At 42.1% G+C, this 8,596-nt stretch overlaps 1 non-coding gene across 1 annotated transcript; it reads left to right on the top strand.

Moving 5' to 3' along the window:
* The first annotated feature begins 8,143 nt into the window (after window positions 1-8,143).
* Window positions 8,144-8,247, top strand: LOC130972242 (small nucleolar RNA R71). Its single transcript, XR_009083434.1, has one exon. It is a non-coding gene; the product is annotated as a small nucleolar RNA R71 (small nucleolar RNA).
* The last annotated feature ends 349 nt before the right edge of the window (window positions 8,248-8,596 follow it).

The following is an 8,596-nucleotide window of genomic DNA, read 5'->3' as shown; positions in this document are numbered from 1 at the left end:
TTGTGATCTTGACTTTGGATATTCTAGTTGCTTTTTTAGCAACCTTATTTTGAAAACCAAAAATAGTTTCTCTTGCTCTTGGGTTCGGCTTCAAGCGGCCTCTTGAGTCTATTTTATGGTAACAGCTTTGTTTCTTTGTGATATGCTTGCCTGCAGCTTTCTTTAGCACTTTCTAGGAATCTTCAGAGTGTTTATTGTCCAACCTCTTTTGATTGTCTTTGTGCTTTGTTTATTTCCTGCCTTAGTTGAAGTGTCCTTTTTAAGGCTAGTTGTTTGTTTGAGTATTCTTTGATAGAATACTTTGTAAATTGATTTTGGCGAGGTCGTGGTCTTTCGGGTCGAGTTGTCTCCCTTTTGACGTGCACCTTCTGTTGGTTGATTCTCTTAGTTGATCCTTTCTTGAGTTATTTCTAGTAATCCCTTGTGTTTACTTTTTATAACTCTGTCGCTTTTGGTCGCCCCAGGCTGACTTCTTCATGTCGGTCTGCCCCAAGTTATTTTGAGTAATCCATTTTATTTGGACCATGTCCGGTCTCTTTTTTATGGATTACTTTGTATAACTTTTGTAGCTTTCTGGGCCGACTTCGTCATATCAGTCCCTTCAAAGTTATTTCTAGTAATCCGTTTTACTTAGACCTTGTCAGGTCTCTTTTTACGGATTACTTTTTATAACTTTTTGTAGCTTTAGTCCGATTTCTTCATGTCGATCCCTTTGGAAGTTATTTCTAGTAATCCGTTTTTAGGGCTGGCCAGGCCTCTTTTTAGAGATTACTTTTTATAACTTTTTGTCGCTTTGATTTAGTCCGACTTCTTTTGCGTTGGTCCTTTCCAAGTTATTTCTTAGCAATCCATTTTTGTTTCAGACCTCGTCAGGCCTCTATTCATGGATTGCTTTTTATAACTTCTTGCATTATTCTGTTTTTATCGCTTTCATCTTTGCCGATTTTGTAGAGTTTGATCCTCGCTTGGTCGATCTTTGATGAATTCGATTTTCATTCTTTGTCGATCACGTCGGGAAATGAATTTGGTTTTCACTTTAAATTTTGTAGGAAATCTGAAAAACTTTATTCAAAATAGAAAATATGCAAAATATATACATGTGGGTGCTTTCCCTAGGTAATTTTGTAGATCTTGGCTTGGTGCCTTATTAAAAATCCTTTTTTAGGAAAAAGAGTGCACCTTTGTTCTAAGATTTTTAACTATAATACCTTCTTAGGTTACAGGCGTGCCATGATCTCGGTAGCTCTCGGCCCTTGAGTTCGGACACTTTGTAGTAACCTTTTCCCAGTACCTCTGTGATTCGGTAGGGTCCTTTCCAATTAGCTGCTAGCTTTTCCTCTCCAGGTCGACTTATTCCGATATCATTTCGGATTAGGATGAGGTCATTGTTGGCGAATCTTCGCTGCACTACCTTTTGATTGTATCTTAAGGCCATGCGACATTTTAGTGCTTCTTCTCTAATCCGAGCTCTTTCTCGGACTTCTGAGAGTAGGTCGAGCTCTTCCCTTTGGAGTCAGGAGTTAGCTTCTTCACTGTAGAGGATCGTTCTGGGAGATCCTTCTTCAACTTCTACCGATATCATTGCCTCCATTCCATAAGCCAATCGGAAGGGTGATTCCTTTGTGGTGAAGTGTGGAGTTATCCGATATGCCCATAGGACTTGTGGGAGCTCTTCGGCCCAGGCTCCCTTTGCGTCCTGCAACCTCCGTTTTAACCCAGCTAGTATGACTTTATTGGTAGCTTCTGCTTGTCCATTAGCCTGCGGGTATTCCACGGATGTGAATTGGTGCTTTATCTTCAAGTCAGCTACCAATTATCTAAAGCCTGTGTCTGTGAACTAAGTGCCAATGTCTGTGGTGATGGAGTAAGGAACCCCAAACCTCATGATAATGTTCCTATATAGGAATTTTCGACTTCTTTGGGCCGTGGCATTGGCTAAGGGTTCTGCCTCTACCCATTTTGTGAAATAATCTACCCCTACAATTAGGAACTTAACCTGTCCTGACCCTTGGGAGAAGGGCCTGAGAAGGTCGAGTCCCCACTTTGCAAATGCCCAAGGTGATGTCACGCTGATGAACTCCTCTGGTGGGGCGACATGGAAGTTAGCATGTTTCTGACATGGTGGACACGTCTTAACGTACTCGGTGGCTTCTTTTTGCAAAGTCAGCCAAAAGAATCTGGCTCAGAGTACTTTTTTAGCAAAGGCTCGTGCTCTGAGATGGTTCCCACAAGCGCCACTGTGTATCTCTTCCAATACCTCTTTTGTGTTAGCGGTCAGTACACATTTTAGTAGAGGTGTCGAAATTCCTCTCTTATATAGAATGTTGTTTATGATGGTGTAATATTGTGCCTCCTGTTTTAACCTCTTTTCCTCCTGCTTATCTGTAGGGAGTATCTCTGATTTGAGGTAGTTAGTTATGGGAGTCATCCATCCTTGATCTTGGCCTGATATGGCTAAGATTTTTTCTTCTTCTGAGATTGACGGGTTCTGCCATACTTCCTGGATGAGGCTCCTATTAGTGCCCCCTGGTTTGGTGCTGGCTAATTTTGAGAGTGCGTCAGCTCGAGCATTTTGTTCCCGAGGTATATGTTGGATCTCATATTCTTGGAATTTCCCGAGTTGTTCCCTGGTTTTGTCCAGGTACTTTTTCATAGCTGGATCTTTGGCTTGGTAGGTCCCTGCTATTTGCGAGGTGACAACCTGTGAGTCGCTAAAGATGAGAAGTTTTTGGGCTCTAACTTCTTTAGCCAGCTTCAAACAAGCCAATAGTGCCTCAGACTTAGCCTGGTTATTGGAAGCAGGGAACTCGAACTTTAGTGAGAGTTCGATTTGGGTTCCCTGATTACTTTCTATTATCACGCCTGCTCCGCTCCCAGTTTTATTGGAAGAGCCGTCCACGTAAAGATTCCACTTTGTAGGGATTTCCGGGGTGTCAGTGTACTCTGCAATGAAGTCGGCCAGATATTGTGATTTGATCGCTATCCGAGCTTTATATTGGAGGTCGAATTCGGATAACTCGACTGCCCACTGTAGGATTCTCCCCACTAAATCTGTTTTCTGCAAAATGCATTTTATGGGCTGGTTGGTCTGAACCTTGATGGTGTGAGCCTGAAAGTTTGGACGAAGTCGTCGAGAGATTAATATGAAAGCGTAGGCGAACTTCTCTATCTTTTGATAGTTCAGTTCGGACCCTTGTAGCGCTTTGCTGATGAAGTATATAGGTTGATGTCCACTTTCATCCTCTCGGACTAATGTTGAGTCTACTGCCCGGTTTCCTACTGCTAGGTATAATATGAGTGCTTCTCCTTCCCGATGTTGAGTAAGAACGGGTGGTTGTCCCATGAATCTTTTGAAATCCTAGAAAGCTAGCTCGCACTCTGAGTCCATTCGAACTTCTTTCCCTTCCTTAGCATAGCGTAGAAGGGGAGGGATCTTATGGCTGATCCAACTAGAAATCTGGACAAGGCTGCCAGTCGCCTGTTGAATTATTGCACTTCTTTAACACAGGTCGGGCTTTTCGTGTTGAGTATGGCCTGGCACTTGTCCGGGTTTGCTTCAATTCCTCTTTGTGTGAGCATGAATCCTAAGAATTTGCCAGCTTCTACTGCGAAGGTGCATTTCACAGGGTTAAGTCGCATGCCATGCTTTCTTATGGTATTGAACACTTAGGCGAGGTCGGACAGTAATGATTCCTCGCGTTGTGTCTTTACTAACATATCGTCCACGTATACCTCCATTAGTTTTCCAATGTGATCTACGAAGACTTTGTTCATTAACCTTTGGTAGGTAGCTCCTACGTTTTTGAGTCCGAATGGCATGACGACGTAGCAATAATTCGCTTTGGGTGTTAAGAATGAGGTTTTTTCTTGATCAGGTGGGTACATCGGGATTTGATTGTATCCTGAATAGGCGTCCATAAATGAGAGGTACTTATATCCGGAGGAGGCGTCCACTAGAGTGTCGATGTTTGGGAGTGGATAAGGATCTTTTGGGCAAGCTTTGTTGAGGTCGGTGTAATCAGTGCACATCCGCCACTTCCCATTTGACTTTTTCACCAAGACAACATTGGCTAGCCATAGTGGGTACTTAATTTCTCTAATGAATCCTGCCTCTAGTAGAGCTTGTACCTGTTCTTCCACAGCTTGGGATCTTTCTGGTCCGAGCTTTCTACGCTTCTGCTGTACTGGCCGAGATCCTGGATATACTGCCAGCTTGTGGCACATTAGCTTGGGGTCTATGCCCGGCATGTCTGCGGCCTTCCAGGCGAAGAGGTCATTATTATCTTTTAAGAACTGTATGAGGGACTTTTTTACTTCTGCCTTTAGCATTGTGCCAATATTGGTCGTTTTATCTGGGAAATATCCGATCTGGACTTTTTCTCTCTCGCCTTCAGGCTGTGGATGGAGTTCTTTCCGACCTTGAATTCATCCGAGTTCGATGGTGTGGATTTCCTCTCTTTTGCCTCTAAAGTTCAGACTTTCATTATAACAGCGGCGTGCTATTTTCTGGTCTCCTTTTATCGTAGCGATCCCTTCTATAGTTGGGAACTTCATGCATAAATGTGGAGTTGAGACTACTGCACCGAGCTGATTTAGCATTGTCCGACCTATTAAGGCATTGTAGGCTGAGCTCACGTCGACCACAATGTAGCCTATGTTGAGTGTCTGGTGGATGAAATTGTGATCATCAACAATGGCTCCAAAGGCTTGGTGCTCTCAAACGTGAATCACACTTTGTCACAACTCCGCACAACTAACCAGCAAGTGTACTAGGTCATCCAAGTAATACCTTACGTGAGTAAGGGTCGATCCCACAGAGATTGTTGGTATGAAGCAAGATGTGGTCATCTTGTAAATCTCAGTCAGGTGGATTTAACTGGATTAAGAGATTATTGGTTTAAATAAAGATAATAAAATAAACAGAAAATAAAGATAAAGTTACTCATGTAATTCAATGGTGGGAATTTCAGATAGGCGTATGGAGGTGTTGTGTTCCTTCTGAATCTCTGCTTTCCTACTTCTTCCTTCTAGTTTTTCATCACTCCTTTCTACGGCAAGCTGTATGTAGGGCATCACCGTTGTCAACGGCTACATCCCATCTTCTCAGTAAAAATGGTCTAAATGCTCTGTCACAGCACGGCTAATCATCTGTCGGTTCTCAATCAGGTTGGAATAGAATCCAATGATTCTTTTGCATCTGTCACTAATGCCCAGCCTTCAGGAATTTGAAGTTCGTCACAGTCATTCAATCCCGGAATCCTACTCAGTGTACCACAGACAAGGTTAGACTTTCCGGATTCCCATGAATGCCGCCATCAATTCTAGCTTATACCACAAAGATTCTGATCAAGGAATCCAAGAGATATGCGCCTGGTCTAAGGTAGAACGGAAGTGGTTGTCAGTCACGCGTGTTCATATGTGAGAATGATGATGAGTGTCACAGATCATCACATTCATCAAGTTGAAGTGCAACGAATATCTTAGAACAGGAATAATTCGAATTGGATAGAAAATAGTAGTAATTGCATTAAAACTTGAGGTACAGCAGAGCTCCACACCCTTAATCTATGGTGTGTAGAAACTCCACCGTTAAAAAAACATAAGTGAAAGGTCCAGGCATGGCCGAATGGCCAGCCCCCAGATCTAAGAACTAAATATCCAAAAGATTGAATAATACAATCAAAGATATCTAATTAACTAGTAAAAAGTTCTATTTATACTAAACTAGCTACTAGGGTTTACAAAGGTAAGTAATTGATGCATAAATTAACTTCCGGGGCCCACTTGGTGTGTGCTTGGGCTGAGCTTGATCTATCCACGAGCTGAGGCTTCTCTTGGAGTTGAACGCCAAGTTGTAACGTGTTTTGGGCGTGCAACTCTGGTTCGTGACGTGTTTCTGGTGTTTGACTCCAGAATGCAGCATGGAACTGGCGTTGAGCACCAATTTACGTCATCAAATCTCGAATAAAGTATGAACTATTATATATTTCTGGAAAGATCTGGATATCTACTTTCCAACGCCATTGAGAGCGCGCCATTTGGAGTTATGTAGCTCCAGAAAATCTGTTTCGAGTGCAGGGAGGTCAGATTCCAACAGCATCAGCAGTCCTTTGTCAGCCTCTTATCAGAGTTTTGCTCAGGTCCCTCAATTTCAGCCAGAAAATATTTGAAATCACAAAAAAATACACAAACTCGTAGTAAATTCCAGAAATGTGAATTTAGCATAAAAACTAATGAAAACATCCCTAAAAGTAACTAGATTATACTAAAAACTACCTAAAAACAATGCAAAAAAGCGTATAAATTATCCGCTCATCAGTGTCCTTGACCGGTTTCCCTTTCCAAAGGTTGTGTGTAGCGAGATGTATCCAAGTGGTTGAATTCGAGTGTCTCCTAATCCGAATAAGCTGTTCAGATATGCTCTGAGCTCTTTTTCTTCCAGGTTGAGTTTGTCAAAGGCGGTTTTGAACAAGATGTCAGTTGAACTTCCTTGGTCCACCAGTGTGCAGTGGAGGTTAGCGTTGGCCAATATAATAGTGATGACCATGGGATCGTCATATCCTGAGTTTGACTATGGGGGCTCTGTTTGACTCTGTACTGAGAGAAGCTCTGCATGCTTACTCTCCCTTGTTACAGAAGGATAGCCGTGTGCCTTAAACACAAGGTAGTCCGCATTCAATTGAAGGACTAATTCTCCTCTGTTAACATCTATAACAGCTTCTGCTGTGGCTAGAAAAGGTCTTCCAAGGATGATGCATTCATCCTCCTCCTTTCTAGTGTCTAAGATTATGAAATCAGCAGGAATGTAAAGGCCTTTAACCTTTACCAACACGTCCTCTACTAATCCATAAGCTTGTCTTATTGACTTGTCTGCCAATTGTAATGAGAATAAGGCAGGCTGTACCTCAATGATCCCTATTTTCTCCATTACAAAGAGTGGCATAAGATTTATGCCTGGCCCCAGGTCACACAGAGCCTTGTTAAAGGTCATGGTACCTATGGTATAGGGTATTAAGAATTTACTAGGATCTTGTCTCTTTTGAGGTAAAGTTTTCTGAACCCATGTATCTAGTTCACTAATGAGCAAGGGAGGTTCACCTTCCCAAGTCTCATTACCAAACAACTTGGCATTTAGCTTCATGATGGCTCCTAGATATTGAGCAACTTGCTCTCCAGTCACATCTTCATCCACTTCTGAGAAAGAATGGTCTTCAGAGCTCATGAATGGCAGAAGGAGATTTAGTGGAATCTCTATGGTCTCTATATGAGCCTCAGATTCCTTTAGGTCCTCAATAGGGAACTCCTTCTTGTTTGAGAAATGTCCCAAGAGGTCTTTCTCACTAGGATTTTCATCCTTTTCCTTCCTTGTGCATTCGGCCATATTGATTACACCAATGGCCTTGCACTCTCCTTTTGGATTTTCTTTTGTATTGCTTGGGAGAATACTGGGCGGAGTTTCAGTGACTTTCTTACTCAGCTGGCCCATTTGTGCCTCCAAATTTCTGATGGAGGACCTTGTTTCACTCATGAAACTTAAAGTGGCCTTAGACAGATCAGAGACTAAATTTGCTAAATTAGAGGGGCTCTGCTCAGAATTCTCTGTCTGTTGCTGAGAAGATGATGGAAAAGGCTTGTTATTGCTTAGCCTGTTTCTTCCACCATTATTAAAGCCTTGTTGAGGCTTTTGTTGATCCTTCCAAAAGAAATTTGGATGATTTCTCCATGATGAATTATAGGTGTTTCTATAAGATTTACCCATGTAATTTACCTCTGCTATTGCAGGGTTCTCAGGATCATAAGCTTCTTCAGAAGCTGCCTCTTTAGTACTGTTGGATGCATTTTGCCATCCATTCAGACTTTGAGAAATCATGTTGACTTGCTGAGTCAACACTTTGTTCTGAGCCAATATGGCATTCAGAGGATCAATTTCAAGAACTCTCTTCCTCTGAGGCGTCCCATTATTCACAGAATTCCTCTCGAAGTGTACATGAATTGGTTATTTGCAACCATGTCAATAAGTTCTTGAGCTTCTGCAGGCGTTTTCTTTAAGTGAATGGATCCACCTGCAGAATGGTCCAATGACATTTTGGAAAACTCAGATAGACCATAATAGAATATATCTAATATGGTCCATTCTGAAAACATGTCAGAAGGACACTTTTTGGTCATCTGCTTGTATCTTTCCCAAGCTTCATAGAGGAATTCACCATCTTTTTGCTTGAAGGTCTGAACATCCACTCTAAGCTTGCTCAACTTTTGAGAAGGAAAGAATTTATCCAAGAAGGCCGTGACCAGCTTATCCCAGGAGTCCAGGCTATCTTTAGGTTGTGAGTCCAACCATGTTCTAGCTTTGTCTCTTACAGCAAAAGGAAAAAGCATGAGCCTGTAGACTTCAGGATCTACTCCATTTGTCTTAGCAGTCTCACAAATCTGCAAGAACTCAGTTAAAAACTGATAAGGATCTTCAGATGGAAGTCCATAAAACTTGCAGTTCTGTTACGTCAAAGCAACTAATTGAGGTTTCAGCTCAAAATTGTTTGCTCCAATGGCAGGAATTGAGATGCTTCTTCCATCAAACTTGGACGTTAGTTTAGTG

Source organism: Arachis stenosperma, chromosome 3 (assembly GCF_014773155.1).
Source record: "Arachis stenosperma cultivar V10309 chromosome 3, arast.V10309.gnm1.PFL2, whole genome shotgun sequence".
NCBI lineage: Eukaryota > Viridiplantae > Streptophyta > Magnoliopsida > Fabales > Fabaceae > Arachis > Arachis stenosperma.
Note: the sequence above shows the minus strand (reverse complement) of the source record. Positions and strands in the feature narration are given on the sequence as shown.